We start from the raw sequence: 14,884 nt of genomic DNA, 5'->3' as shown, positions 1-14,884 counted from the left end.
AATAATAAATACAGAGTATGCACAAAAATGCATACAAACTTTAAAACATATTAAAATCAACTGATGTTACGCTAATATGTTGACTACTTTAAGTTTGTAAATATTTAAAATAATCTTCATCAACATTAAAGTCGTTTAATATTTTTATTATTTCTATGCATAATATTAATACTTATTTACATATATTCTCTTGCCCCCTGTGTAAATAAGGTGTACATAATAAAATACATATACAGTAAGTGTATAAATATTTTTTCACATTTTCCATACTTATAAATATATAAGTTAACGTGCTCATACATATGTGCTATTTAAAGAAACGTGTTATAAATATATAAAACTTTCTAGACAAGAGGTTAAGTTTAAGGTTAGAACAAGTATAGGTTACAGTAAAAATGTTTGTATCTACATTTCTACATTATTATTTTAATTCCCGTAATTGGGTCAAGGTGACCCCTGGCACGGAGATTAAAACGAACATTTCGTTGTATTATTACCGATTTTTTTCGTAGAAAGTAATGTATCTGTTACGGTTGCAATCTGTAATTACTCGTGAACGATAGGTAACTTTCCACGATTCATTTCTAGTCATGATCCTCGTTGACGACTACCAAGCATGCAAGGAATCCGGCCAGAGAGGAATACGCGATCACTATATTTAGTGTTGACTTATGGCTCGTCAGATCGAGAAACTGTGACGTCGTCCTGAGCAGCTGACGATAAAAGACAACGATGATAGCCGGTGAGGAGACTGCAGACTTGTTGTTCGTATATCACTAAAATTCTAACTGAGAATTCGTTGATGATTCAAGGTACTATACTCTTGGAAAAGATCCAACGGTTAATCAGAATACGTTATTCATTCACTGCTTACTCATTTATAGTATACTAAACTTCTGGGTAGTCATAATTGCCTACTCATCTGAAAAACTATATTTTATTACTTGCATATATTTACTCTTATTCAGTCGCTCATACACTTGTTTTTCGTTGTTCTGAGAACCATTGCGAAAACATTGTTTTTGCCGATGTAGAACATCATGTCAAACGAGTGACAACATTTTTAATATTTGATTTGAGAAATTTTAATATTTTATTGAGGAAATTTTAAATTAATTGCGCATTTTTAATTTTAATAATTTTGATTTCAGTTTTAATTTTACCAGCAGTTTTAATTTCATTCTCAATTACAGTTTTAATTCCAATTTAATTTTAATTTTAATTTTGATTTTAATGCTTTAATTCTAATTTTAATTTTAATTTAATCTTAATTTTAATTTTAGTTTTAATTTCAAGTTAATCATTATTTGTATTTAAGTTGTAATTTAAATTTAATCATAAATTTTATTTTAATTTTTTTATTCCAAATTTAATTTGAATTTTAATGTTAATTTTCCTACCTACCACAGTTGTACAAATTATAGGATAGAAGAAATTATTCTAATTTTATTACAAGCAAATCTGAACGTCTTTCGTGGTAAAATAGTAGCAGCAAACAACTGGAAAACAATGTTATCTACGCACAGAACTCATACGTAAGAAAATTCCTTGTCTAGCGATATTATCGAGTCATTGATAAGATAATTGTTAAGCACCTTACAATTAAGCCGCTCCAATTTTTACAATTTCATTGTTACATGCAATATGATTTAATGGAAGGAATGCAGACATTTCTTTTTGGCAAATTTATTATATGAGTTATTGAGATTATGGAGATTGGAGAATTTGGGAATTGGGAATTTTGGAATTTTAGAATTTGGGAATTTGGGAATTTGGGAATTTGGGAATTTGGTATTTTAGAATTTTGCAATTTTGCAATTTTGTTATTTTACAATTTTGATATTTGGAATTTTAGAATTTTAGAATTTTGTTATTGGGAGTATTGGAATTTTGAAATTTTGGGAATTAGGAATTGGGAATTTGGAATTTTGGAACATTGGTATTTGGAATTTTTTGAATTTTTAAGTTTTTGAATTTGGGAAAGTTTTCAAATATTCCAAAATTCCAAAATTTCAAATCCCAAAATTCAAAAATTTCAAAATCCCAAAATTCCAAAATTCAAAAATTCCAAAATTCCAAAATTCCGAAATTCCAAAATTCCAAAATTCCAGAATTCCAAAATTCCAAAATTCCAAAATTCCAAATCCCAAAATTCCAAATCCCAAAATTCCAAATCCCAAAATTCCAAATCCCAAAATTCCAAATCCCAAAATTCCAAATCCCAAAATTCCAAATCCCAAAATTCCAAATTCCAAAATTCCAAAATTTCAAATCCCAAAATTCCAAAATTTCAAAATCCCAAAATTCCAAAATTCCAAAATTCCAAAATTCCAAAATTCCAAAATTCCGAAATTCCAAAATTCCAAAATTCCAAAATTCCAAAATTCCAGAATTCCAGAATTCCAAAATTCCAAATCCCAAAATTCCAAATCCCAAAATTCCAAATCCCAAAATTCCAAATCCCAAAATTCCAAATCCCAAAATTCCAAATCCCAAAATTCCAAATCCCAAAATTCCAAATCCCAAAATTCCAAATCCCAAAATTCCAAATCCCAAAATTCCAAATTCCAAAATCCCAAAATTCCAAATTCCAAATTCCAAAATTAAAAAATTCTAAATTTCTAAATTTCAAACATCAAAAATTTGCACAAACCATACACACCGATGCCTATCATTTATTCGACAGACACTTTTTTCCCATAAAAACCATCGAACACATTATAAAACACGAAAACACCAAATAAGAAGCGATTTTGAAAAACGTGTCACGTTAAAACGAGAAGCATTGAAAATGCCTTGCGTCGAAGTCTCGTAAGCTGCTCGCGTGGCAATTTGAATAAGCGGAAGGACGAAATGATCGTTTTTGGTAATCCAAACGATTCATGGCCGTGTTCCAAATCCTTGATTTCCTGTGAACGCACACGAAGCTACGTACGTAAGAAAACGGAGTCAAGAACACAAATAACCGGTACCGTGTACGAACACATTCGTTTTACCGGTTGTCTACCTGTTCTGGGTCAGTTGCGTGTGCAAGGTCAAATCCCAAGAATTTCCAGCGTCATTCGTCAGATCACCGCGAATCTTGTATCGGTTAAAACGGAATGGACGTCATTTTTACCTTTGATTTGTTGACTCACTAGACGAATACTTCCTATCGACAACAGCAGATTCAGATTTTTTTATGATGACTCGTCTGTCTGTGAACGGTTCAGATCTTCAGATTTCAAGAAAATTTCCGAATTTTCTAAAATGTTATAGTTTTACAATGAACACTGTATTTGATGATTTCTTGGTAATGTAGATTAGTGATTAAAGTTTTTATCTTTTTTTTGTAGGAAATTTGAAAATCTATTTAGCGATTTCGGAGTTTGGATTTTTGGAAATTAAAAAATCTGAAAATAAATAATTTTGTTTGAAATCAAAATAAAAATCTATATAATCGCCGCAGAAGATTACTAAAATAAACTTGATAGATAATTCCATTAAAATCGATTTCGATTAAAACGGAAGTTTGTAATCTATTCAGTTGCTAACAAGTTAATACCGCCCTCTAAAAATTGTATTTATCACGGAATTTAGTATTAAGTCAGCAACATTTTTCGCGAAATAAATAAGATACCTGTCAATCGTTTCTTGTGATTTTATTTATCTTAATGATTTCAGATATTGTTCCAAGAAATTTTGCATTAATATTTACAGATTCGATCATCGTTTCGAAATGAGAAATTCAAAGTAAATTTTTTCATTTTCGATTTCAAGTGAACTATGTACACGCAAAGATTGATATAAGTACTTCGTCGTTCTCGGATTAAATAGATAAGATTATGTTATTTCATAATGAGTACATTATAAAGGAAAATTTTCCTATTAGTAATTACTGCACGTAAAGTAACATGATTAATTAATCACTTAACGTTACTGTGCGTACTATTTTTCATTATTAATAATAATTTATTAAAAATTAGTTGTCATTGATTCAGGTACTATATTTGCAATTTTTATTTTTAATCCAGGTTTTACGTCACATGTTCAGAATTGTATTACGTACATTTCACATTTCACATTATGTACATTTAATTAGGTAATGATACGCATTGAAAGAATTATATCTTTCATAACTTTTTAAAATTTATACTTTGATTCAATTGTGAATATTTTTTGTTTATGATATTTTATTTTGTATTTTATTTTATACTTTATTGAAAGAATTATGGTGACTTTCATAACTTTATAAAATTAATACTTTGATTCACTTGTAAATATTTTTTATTTATTATATTTTATTTTATATTTTATTTTGTATTTTATCTTATATTTTATTTTGTATTTTATCTTATATTTTACTTTATATTTTATTTTATATTTTATTCAATAACATAATTTGTAATTTTGTAGCTACATAAATAAAATTGATAAATTATAAACTATTTTTAATTTTATTAAATTTGACACTTAATAAATCAAGCGATATTCAAATAAAATTATATATTGGAAGCATTGATATCTTCGTTCATAAATATTTGTTAATTTTAAAGGATTGAAGAAGGTGGTAAATCGCAGTTGTTCTTTTTGTTCAGAGTTCGTTTACTTTGCGCAACGCTAAATTTATTCCGGTTCTTCCTCCTTACCATTGGTGTCGAGTTTTGCGGTGAAACGATGGTCGAGTTCTGGTCTCAATTTGTTTCCTTTTGAGAAATGTATACGCTAGACTATGACGTGAGAAATAACCAGTCTGCAAACTTCTTGAACTAGTAACTCTTTTTACTAGCACAGTCTTGAGGTTTCCATCAGTCATGTCATATTGTCAATCGGCATAAGATATTCTACAGCGTTTGCTTTATTATGCGAGTAACCTCCGTTATAACAACGCGTTAAAAAAGACACGTCGAAATTAAGTCATTTTTAACGCAAACTTTTTTTTACGTACCAATTTTTCTATTTCGTGTATTCTCTGCAGCAACATAGATTTTGTTCAGTGAAGAATAAATTTCAAGAGAAAATTTTCAAAATTAAATTATGTTAATGTAAAGATTATTAATCTTCAAGTTTTTAAATTTCTACATTTGAAATACTTAAATTTGCAAAATGTCCAAAAAACTAATAAAACAAACAACTTATTAAAGACTTTATACACACCTCAGAATCAGTACCTATTATTTATTATAAACACAAAACCTTGCAATACTTATAAACAGCCAAATAACTCAAAACTTCCTACATCAAAATTTGTAAATATATTACGTAAAAGAAACTTCATTCACAGTAATGAAATTTTTCTCCTAAACGATTGATCGAACGTTGATTTTAATAAATATGTACATTCCATGTGCCCATTTAAAAGCAGTGAATGTAATGCAGTGAACCGAATACAGATTTACATTCCCTTGCATGCAGCGTGCTGATAATATGCTGGCTTACTTGATTAAATACTATGTGACGATGAAAATGAGTCAGTTTACACATCAGTCGAATAAAAAATCCGAAAGAATTCTTAAAAAATAACGTTATCTTTCATAAATCTTCAAGTTCTTATTAGAAATAAAAACTTCAAGAAATAAATTATAGTCTTTATATTTATACATTTTTTATATGGAGAATAGATTTGTTTTTATTTAGTTATTCAAATTTTACAATTTTACAATTTTACGATTTTACAATTTTACAATTTTACAATTTTACAATTTTACAATTCTACAATTCTACAATTCTACAATTCTACAATTCTACAATTCTACAATTCTACAATTCTACAATTCTACAATTCTACAATTCTACAATTCTACAATTCTACAATTCTACAATTCTACAATTCTACAATTCTACAATTCTACAATTCTACAATTCTACAATTCTACAATTCTACAATTCTACAATTCTACAATTCTACAATTCTACAATTCTACAATTCTACAATTCTACAATTCTACAATTCTACAATTCTACAATTCTACGATTTTACAATACAATTTTACAATTTTACAATTTTACAATTTTTTAAACAAAAATTATTTTTGTAAAATAATTAACAAAATTACAAAATTATTTTTGTAAAATAATTTTTCACGTGGAAATTTTGAAAAAAAGACTATTAGTTGTTCTCAAGTATTATACAGATTGTCTCGTTCATGTCGCTGCTAACTCTTGTCAATGCTGTTAGAAGTACGAAAAAATAACTGAAACGATATTTTATGTTTTTAGAATATTTAGTGATAATAGTCTGAAGTGATGCAAGATCTCATTAGTTTTTATTTTACAGTGAAAATAAGCTAGCTGTTTAAGCGAGACTTCATTTATCATACAGAAAGTAAATAATAAATGTACTGTTCTGGTAATTCAAAATTCGCGGCCATTTATGTGACATGCGCAGATACTCTTCCTAATACTGACGCAAGATCTAATTTATTTTTCCGTAATTTTTATTACAGTGAAAATAGCTGTTTAAGCGAGAAATTGTTTACTATAAAGAAGATAAATAATAAGTGGTCTATTTTGATAATTCAAAATTCGCGGCAATTTATGTGACATGCGCAGTGTACCCTAATACCGACGCCATATTAGGTTACTGACTCAATTTAGGTTATATTAGCTAGGTGTAGGTGTCCTGCTTATATAATTTACTCCTCAAATTTCTAGAATGTAGCATGTACTACATATTTGTAGTGTAATTCCTGCATAAAAGAATATAAGGGACCATGATTACCTATGTTCGGCGTTTCAAACAACTTCCATGAAACGTTACAACAAAAAGCCGATAGGGTATCTGTCTTTCCGTTCTCACAACCGCATTGTCCTCATACCGAGTAATTCAAAGAGAAGTGCAATCTTGCGAAGAAAGCTACTAATGGAAAGAAACTATCCGATGAATTTACATTTGCCATAGTTTTCACATCTGTGAGTGTTGGATACACACGAGACACTTACGTTTTAGGCCAAGTGCACCGTTCTCGTTGCATATGAAAGTGGAACAGCTGTGTAGCTAGAACGGTATGTTGTCTACATGGTAAGACGACCAGTGTCCTTGTTCAGGAAAGCAAGGTCTTACCTTATCTGTATATAGCTGGAGGAGATCCCTCCTCTGATCGTTTACCATTCACGGAAATATTAAATGCCTTCATGCGATGACCTACAATTTTGTATTTGCGAAGGATACGAAAGTAGCTAAACTATCGCCAAAAATGAACATTCAGCGCTCGTTGGTTATGGAGTGGGCCTACATTTTTATTTTTGCATTGAGAATCCCTCTTTTGGTTATGTAGTCATGTATAACAATATTCGGAGATTCTCCATGTAGTATAATAAAGAATAAATTGTATTGTGATTTGTAACAGGTTTATTTACGTATATGAGTATTAACGATATGATACTATAGTTTTTCAAATTTTATGTTCACACTACTATCTTTCAACCGATCTTTATTAATTATTTAGGTCTTTCAAAAATGCATTTATGGCTGTTGTTAGCAAATGATTAATGCAATCAACTATGTTTATACCCATTCAAATGCTTTACCCTAATGTGAAGGCATGTGGTAGTAAAAAAGCTATTAGTACTTATCTTCGTCTATTATATCCACATATCTTTAGCAATGCCTACATTATCGAAATTTTGTTTTTCTACGATTTTTCATGTAATAACTATTTCGAATATTTTTATGAAAGGTATTTTAACTCAAGTTGATTAAATAATTCATAACTGCCAATGGACAATAATTAAATTCGATGTATAGTCTAACTAATGTAGTCTAAAATATAGTCTAACTTAATTACAATTAATTAATACTTAAATACAATTAATTAATTTATTTATTAAACAAAATTAATGCATATATTAATGAATTTAATTTATTTAAATATAGTACAATTTAGTCGGTAATGTCTGATATAGTAAATAGTATACATATGTATATTGATAACTGTATATTCACATATGTGTACATACATATGAATCATATATACAATGTACATTATTACTTAGGTTTTAATATAGACAATATAAATTTAATTTTAACAGAGTTGAATCTTCCCTTGTTACTCAAAGTCCAATTTTTCAATGACATTTTAACTCTTTATTTTTTGTATGGTTACTTTGAAATCATCATATGTGTCACACATATCACATATGTCACATGTCAGACTCTATTCTCTTTACACAAATATTACCCTCCATTTCTCCAATACAAACTGCCGTTATGTATCATAAAATTGAACCGCGTTTTATACCTCTTCATGTCTTTTTAACAACATTATCGTTATCCTTAATATATGTGTCACTCTGAGGAAGTTCGAATTAATCGGAAGAGAGCTTAAACGTTTTGAAGCCTGGCTTCCACGCGTTATAGTTGATTACAATTAACTCACCCTATACATGTGAGAGTTCTCTATCAGTATAGTCACTTGTTGATAACATGTAGGTCGTTCTCGTAGTTAAACGAGTTTTCATTAATAAATTTTGAGCTTTCACTCATTTCTCCATTTATCGATCAAGTATAAATATAGACTGCAATATTCTTATCTGTCTAAACGGTTTTCACCTGCTGTATTTTTTAAATAAATGCTTTGCGAGTTTCACTAGATAGGGATAATATTAGCGTATCAGAAGAGCTGCATTCTACTTATGAATTTCATATTATAATTTTTAATAATTAAAAAAATTATTAAAAATATTCTGAATATCCTAAACTTCATATAATTGTTTTAGGACTGCGAAATTTATAAATTTTAAAGTTTGGAAGGTTTAAAATTAGAAAGTTTGTGATTTCTATATTTTCAAATTAGAGAATTTAGAAATTTTTTATTTGAAAATTTCCGAATTATCAAATTTCCAAATTTCTGATTTTTCAAATTACTCAGTGTTTTTTTTAATGTTTAACTTCATAAACTTTCTCATTTTTAAATTTTTTAATTTCCAACTTTCCAAATTCTCCAAGTACCTAATGTTCAAAATCGAATATTTGAATTTACTGAGTATTTGTATTTAAAAATATATTACACATATATCACATATATATTTACAAATATATAACATATATATTTATTATATATTAATACCTTCCCCCAAAAATTTATTCCCAAGTTTCTAAATTCCACGATACACAAAATATACAATGTATATTACATTTTCACGATAGTTAACAGTTAATTAAACAGAATGAATTCGAATGGAACGAAGCTTCACTAATTGTGAATGCAAGGCATTTTCACCTGGCCCTTTTCACAAACTGTAAATAAGAATTCAAGAAGCATTCGTGGTTATAAATAGCCATTTCCGCTTCGTCAGGTAGACAGAACCGATTGACTCTTCAGGTTCGTCGAAGGACAAGACACTTCGAGGACCTTCTCTCCTTTTATGCATTTCGATTCATACTGCAAGAACATTTCATATTACAAGAAATTTTATTGTTATTATCGTGTTGGTGTATATATACGAGACAGTAACTGTATAATAATTTATCTCTGTATATTTATGTGTATTTTAAGATATTTTATTATGAAACATTTAACCTCTTTATTAGTGTTTGTATCAGGGTTTAAACGAACTCTGTACAGTTTTGTGGTATTTGGAAAATTTAGAAATTTGGGAATTTGGGAATTTGGAATTTGGGAATTTGGGAATTTGGAATTGGGGAATTTTGGAATTTGGAATTGGGGAATTTGGGAATTTGGAATTTGGGAATTTGAGAATTTGGGAATTTGGGAATTTGGAATTTGGGAATTTGGGAATTTGGAATTGGGGAATTTGGGAATTTAGGAATTTGAGAATTTGGGAATTTGGGAATTTGGGAATTTGGGAATTTCGGAATCTGGAAATTTGGGAATTTGCGAATTTGAGAATTTGGGAATTTGAGAATTTGGAACTCGAAAATTTGGGAATTTGGAACTCGAGAATTTGGAAATTTGGGCATTTTGGGAATTTGGAATTTGGGAATTTGGAATTGGGGAATTTGGGAATTTGGGAATTTGGAATTGGGGAATTTGGGAATTTGGGAATTTGGGAATTTGAGAATTTGGAAATTTGGGAATTTGGGAATTTGGGAATTTGGGAATTTGGGAATTTGGAAATTTGGGAATTTGGAAATGTGGAAATGTGGAAATTTGGGAATTTGGGAATTTGGGAATTTGGAAATTTGGAATTTGAGAATTTGGGAATTTGGGAATTTGGGAATTTGGGAATTTGGAATTTGAGAATTTGGAACTCGAAAATTTGGGAATTTGGGAATTTGGAAATGTGGAAATTTGGAAATTTGGAAATTTAGGAATTTGGAAATTTGGGAATTTGGGAATTTGGGAATTTGGAATTTGAGAATTTGGAACTCGAAAATTTGGGAATTTGGGAATTTGGAATTTGAGTATTTGGAACTCGAAAATTTGGGAATTTACCAATTTGAGTATTTGGAACTCGAAAATTTGGGAATTTACCAATTTGGTAATGTTGAAAATATTTAAACTCCCAAACTTGAAAATATAAAAATAAAAGAATGTACAGTCTTAAAATTTCTAAATTTCTAATATAAAATACTAGAGATCCTACGTCCTGCATCCTACACCCTCCCGCAACACAAAAGAGCCAATCTATATTAGACAGGGTGCGGGTAGACCCACCCTGTTTCCTAGTTACCGTCGATGTCTAAATTTAGAAGCGCATACAACAAAGCCCAGACGAATCATATTAGACTTCCTATATCTTAAAATCGATCATCTAATATACGACACGTTCTAACATAATTTCATCCGATGTCGTACACACTCTGGCCAGCTTTCATTCATCCTAAATGGTCTCGTAATTCGAACGATTGTCGTTGCAGCAAAAACTTGGGTTGAATGAAACTGGAACGGAGTGGTAGGTTCGTTAAGTCGACAGGCAAAAACTACCGGCTGAATGGCTGGATACTGCACAGGGCATAATCCTTACTCCAGTGGGACGAGGGAGTTGCAGACAGAGAAGAAAGGGAGTAGGCTCGTATCTAGAGATTTTAAGACCCTTCACCTAAATATGTGTACAGAGATATTCACGGGATTTCAAGCGACGTTTCGTATTTCTCCTTTTGAGAGAATAGTCGTTTATGCATTCTATGTTAATTTGGTGCTAATTTTAATTTAAATGATATGTGTATACTGTTTTTGGTGAGTAATATGTTGTTTTAAATATTGTTATATCGTATATGACAATATAATATATATTATAGTTATTACCATGCGTTATATTGCCACGCGTTGTATTACAACGCGTTATATTGCCACGCGTTATATCGCCACGCGTTGTATTACTACGCGTTATATCGCCACGCGTTATATCGCCATGGGTTGTATTACCACGCGTTGTATTACCACGCGTTATATCGCCACGCGTTGTATTACCACGCGTTATATTGCCACGCGTTATATCCTCCACGCGTTATATCGCCACGCGTTGTATTACTACGCGTTATATCGCCACGCGTTATATCGCCATGCGTTGTATTACCACGTGTTGTATTACCACGCGTAATATCGCCACGCGTTATATCGCCATGCGTTGTATTACCACGCGTTGTATTACCACGCGTTATATCGCCACGCGTTATATCCTCCACGCGTTATATCGCCACGCGTTGTATTACTACGCGTTATATCGCCACGCGTTATATCGCCATACGTTGTATTACCACGCGTTATATCGCCACGCGTTGTATTACCACGCGTTATATCGCCACGCGTTGTATTACCACGCGTTATATCGCCACGCGTTGTATTACCACGCGTTATATCGCCACGCGTTGTATTACCACGCGTTATATCGCCACGCGTTATATCGCCATGCGTTGTATTACCACGCGTTATATCGCCACACGTTGTATTACCACCCGTTATATCGCCACGCGTTGTATTACCACGCGTTATATTGCCATGCGTTATATCCTCCACGCGTTATATCGCTACGCGTTGTATTACCACGCGTTATATCGCCACGCGTTGTATCATCACGTGTTACATTATCACACGTTATATTGCCTCACACTATATTGCTGCGCGTTATATACGTATGTATAACTATGCATCATTACATAGTTATACTCTAAATTGTCACACGTTATATTAACTTCACGTTAAATTGCCTCGCCTTATATGGCATTACACGTTAGTTCGCCATGCCTCGTTCACTTACACGTTTCATTACCACGCGTTACGTGTATAGTACTTTGTTAGATCGCTATGCGTTGTATACCTGCTTGTTATATTGCCACGCGCTATATACGACTACATATTAGATCACGCATTATATAAAAACTGCGCAATGTAAAATTATACAGTATTACACAATGCCACGGATTATATCGCTACTATAGTTGCAATTTTAATGACTGCATTCTAGAATCATACATCACTATGATCTATTGTATAGAACTTTAAATCGCAATGTTATGTAGAGCTATATGTTAAATCAAGTGTTATATAATTGCTTCATACATCGCCAAATTCGGAAGACCAACTTGTATTCCAGTTCCTCGTCTTTCACCTATTTACGTCAATGCCAAGCCTTTCGATCAAGCAAAACAATTGAAATTGGCGACAATTCAACACTTCCCATTGAAGAGTTTTACTTGGATCGTGATAAATATATCTGGCGCATTACACGTGTAGACACATTTCTAGGCCCCTGTTTTCAACGGGAATACAAATCGCGCCTGGACACTAATGGCTATCATAAAATTTCAGGAATGACACCGCTGCTCTATGTTTTTGTAAATACACATTAATCCTCGTTGGAAATATTAGTGGCTTTTTCCGAACACGGGTATTTTCAACATTTTTGGTATATTAATTTTCTTGGGAAGAACGAGTGTAATAAAAACTTTGCATGTGCAGCAAAGATGAACGTTAAATGAGAACAGACTCCGAATATAGAACGCGGTACAGAAATAGAAATTAAGCTTCACACGTGGTCTCTTTTAATACGAGGAGCTGGTGGTTCACTATGGGTTGCTTTGTTCGGAAAAAAGGATCTTGAAAAAAGAGGACGTTAGCGGGTCATCCTTGATCATGATGAAAATTTTGACTGTATTCAGATTTTCTTCTTTGTGAATACGATAAATGATATCAAATCTGTTTTATGTAGACTAATTATAAAGATATATCATCTTTAATACAAGCCTTGTTATTTTATTTGGAGATGAAGATAGCTTTTGAGAGCAAATCTTACGTTTAATTAATTGATACAACTATCCTATACATGAAAGCTGGTTTAAATTATTTCATTTTTTGAAAATTTTTAATATACATAGGAATGAAGAAAATTAAAAGAAACTAATTCTTAGCTAATTATTGTTAAGTTAAATTAAAGTTTTTTAAACCTGCAAGAGGTAAGGATAAAACTTTGACAATTTACAGAAAAGCGAATTGCAGTCAGAGTTGAAATTTTCAAATTTCGCGCCAAAGCTTCTGCGGACCCATTTAAAATTTCGCGCCAAATTAAAATGCTATGAGAATTGTTTTTAATTATCGAAATAATCCGGGAGATAAATAAATGAAATTAGTTTAGTTTAAAATTAGTTTCGTTTATTATTGTTTTATCAAAATCTGTATCAATCGAATTAACTTGGTTAAAAATCAGTAACGAAAGGATAATTTATGCGATATCGTTTAAAGACATAAAAGTGTGGATACTTGTAGAGGTGTAAAGGTGCGGGTTACAAGAATAGAAACTCGAGTTCGATATACGATCCGTAATACGGTCCTTGTCGATAGCTCGCCCCACATATCGAACACAGCAGATGCAAGGGGTCGATATACTTACGCTACAGAGCATATACAGTACGCTATGAATCATTAGCTGTAACGAAGGGTCGCTGCATCGCTGCAAAACATCGATTAATTATCAATAATTTTATCTTAGGTTTATTTTTCTCTTTCAGGTCATAAGCTATGTTTTACCATCCAGCTTCGCACTTTAATACCTGCATTTAATGTCGAACATTTTTATAACGATTAATTAACACTTTTTTGCATTCTAAATAGGCTAATACTTTTTTCGTTCATTAAACAAGTAATGAAATTTATAAGCAGTAATTTATAAATAGTAACTTATATGTATAGCAATTTATAAGAGAACTTATATAGTAATTTATAAGAAACAGTAAATTTTATAATCAAAGAAATTGTCGAAATTATTCTAAACATTATATGTAAAATACTTCTTTCGTCCATTAAACAAGTAATAAATTTTACATAATTTATAAGCAGTAATTTATAGATAGTAACTTACATAGTAATTTATAAGAAATAGTAAATTTTATAATCAAAGAAATTGTCGAAATTATTTCTTATCTTTCATAATAAGTTTTCCATCGAGTCTTACAATGTTGCAATGTTATATCATTTGTCTTTAAATCAATTTTTTACTACAAAGTACTTGATCATTGCTAGTGTTAATTATTATGATAATAGAGTTCAAAGGAGGATTCAAAATTGAAATAATCACACAAAGAGGTAATTCACGAGTATTAAATTTATTATCGAAACTGATAATATTTTCAACAAACATTTGTTCACTGTAGAATCATAAAATTTTATTCCAATGGTTTCCGTATACATGTTAATCCGGATGTAGTTACATACCATTGTCTGCAGGTATAACCCTTTTTCAAGTCCAAGTTCAAGTTCATTTAGTGGTTACGCTCGAGAAGGCTCTGAAAAGAAGGTAGAAGAAATCGTATGGGAACTTGCTTCAGTCATTCCGTTCTATGGTGTGGGAAGGGATGTATATATCGCAATTAATCATTTACGGTCAAATTCATTTCTCACAATGTAAAACCTCGGCTGGGATTATTAGGTCATCTCATAAATTAACATTAATTGTTATTTTTAATTGTCTTTACATTTACATAATGGTCTTTTAACGTTGTAAGTTT

At 30.9% G+C, this 14,884-nt stretch overlaps 1 long non-coding RNA gene across 12 annotated transcripts in view; it reads left to right on the top strand.

Moving 5' to 3' along the window:
• Positions 1-73: 73 nt before the first annotated feature.
• The window catches only part of LOC105662126 (uncharacterized), a 35,076-nt gene continuing 20,265 nt past the window's right edge, over positions 74-14,884 (top strand). For all 12 annotated transcript variants that reach the window (XR_001095500.2, XR_001095501.2, XR_013037530.1 and 9 more), the window contains exons 1-2: positions 74-742; positions 1,425-1,535. This is a non-coding gene — a long non-coding RNA (uncharacterized LOC105662126). The remainder of the gene's footprint in view (positions 743-1,424; positions 1,536-14,884) is intronic.

Source organism: Megachile rotundata, chromosome 3 (genome assembly GCF_050947335.1).
Source record: "Megachile rotundata isolate GNS110a chromosome 3, iyMegRotu1, whole genome shotgun sequence".
Classification (NCBI taxonomy): Eukaryota; Metazoa; Arthropoda; class Insecta; order Hymenoptera; family Megachilidae; genus Megachile; species Megachile rotundata.
Note: the sequence above shows the minus strand (reverse complement) of the source record. Positions and strands in the feature narration are given on the sequence as shown.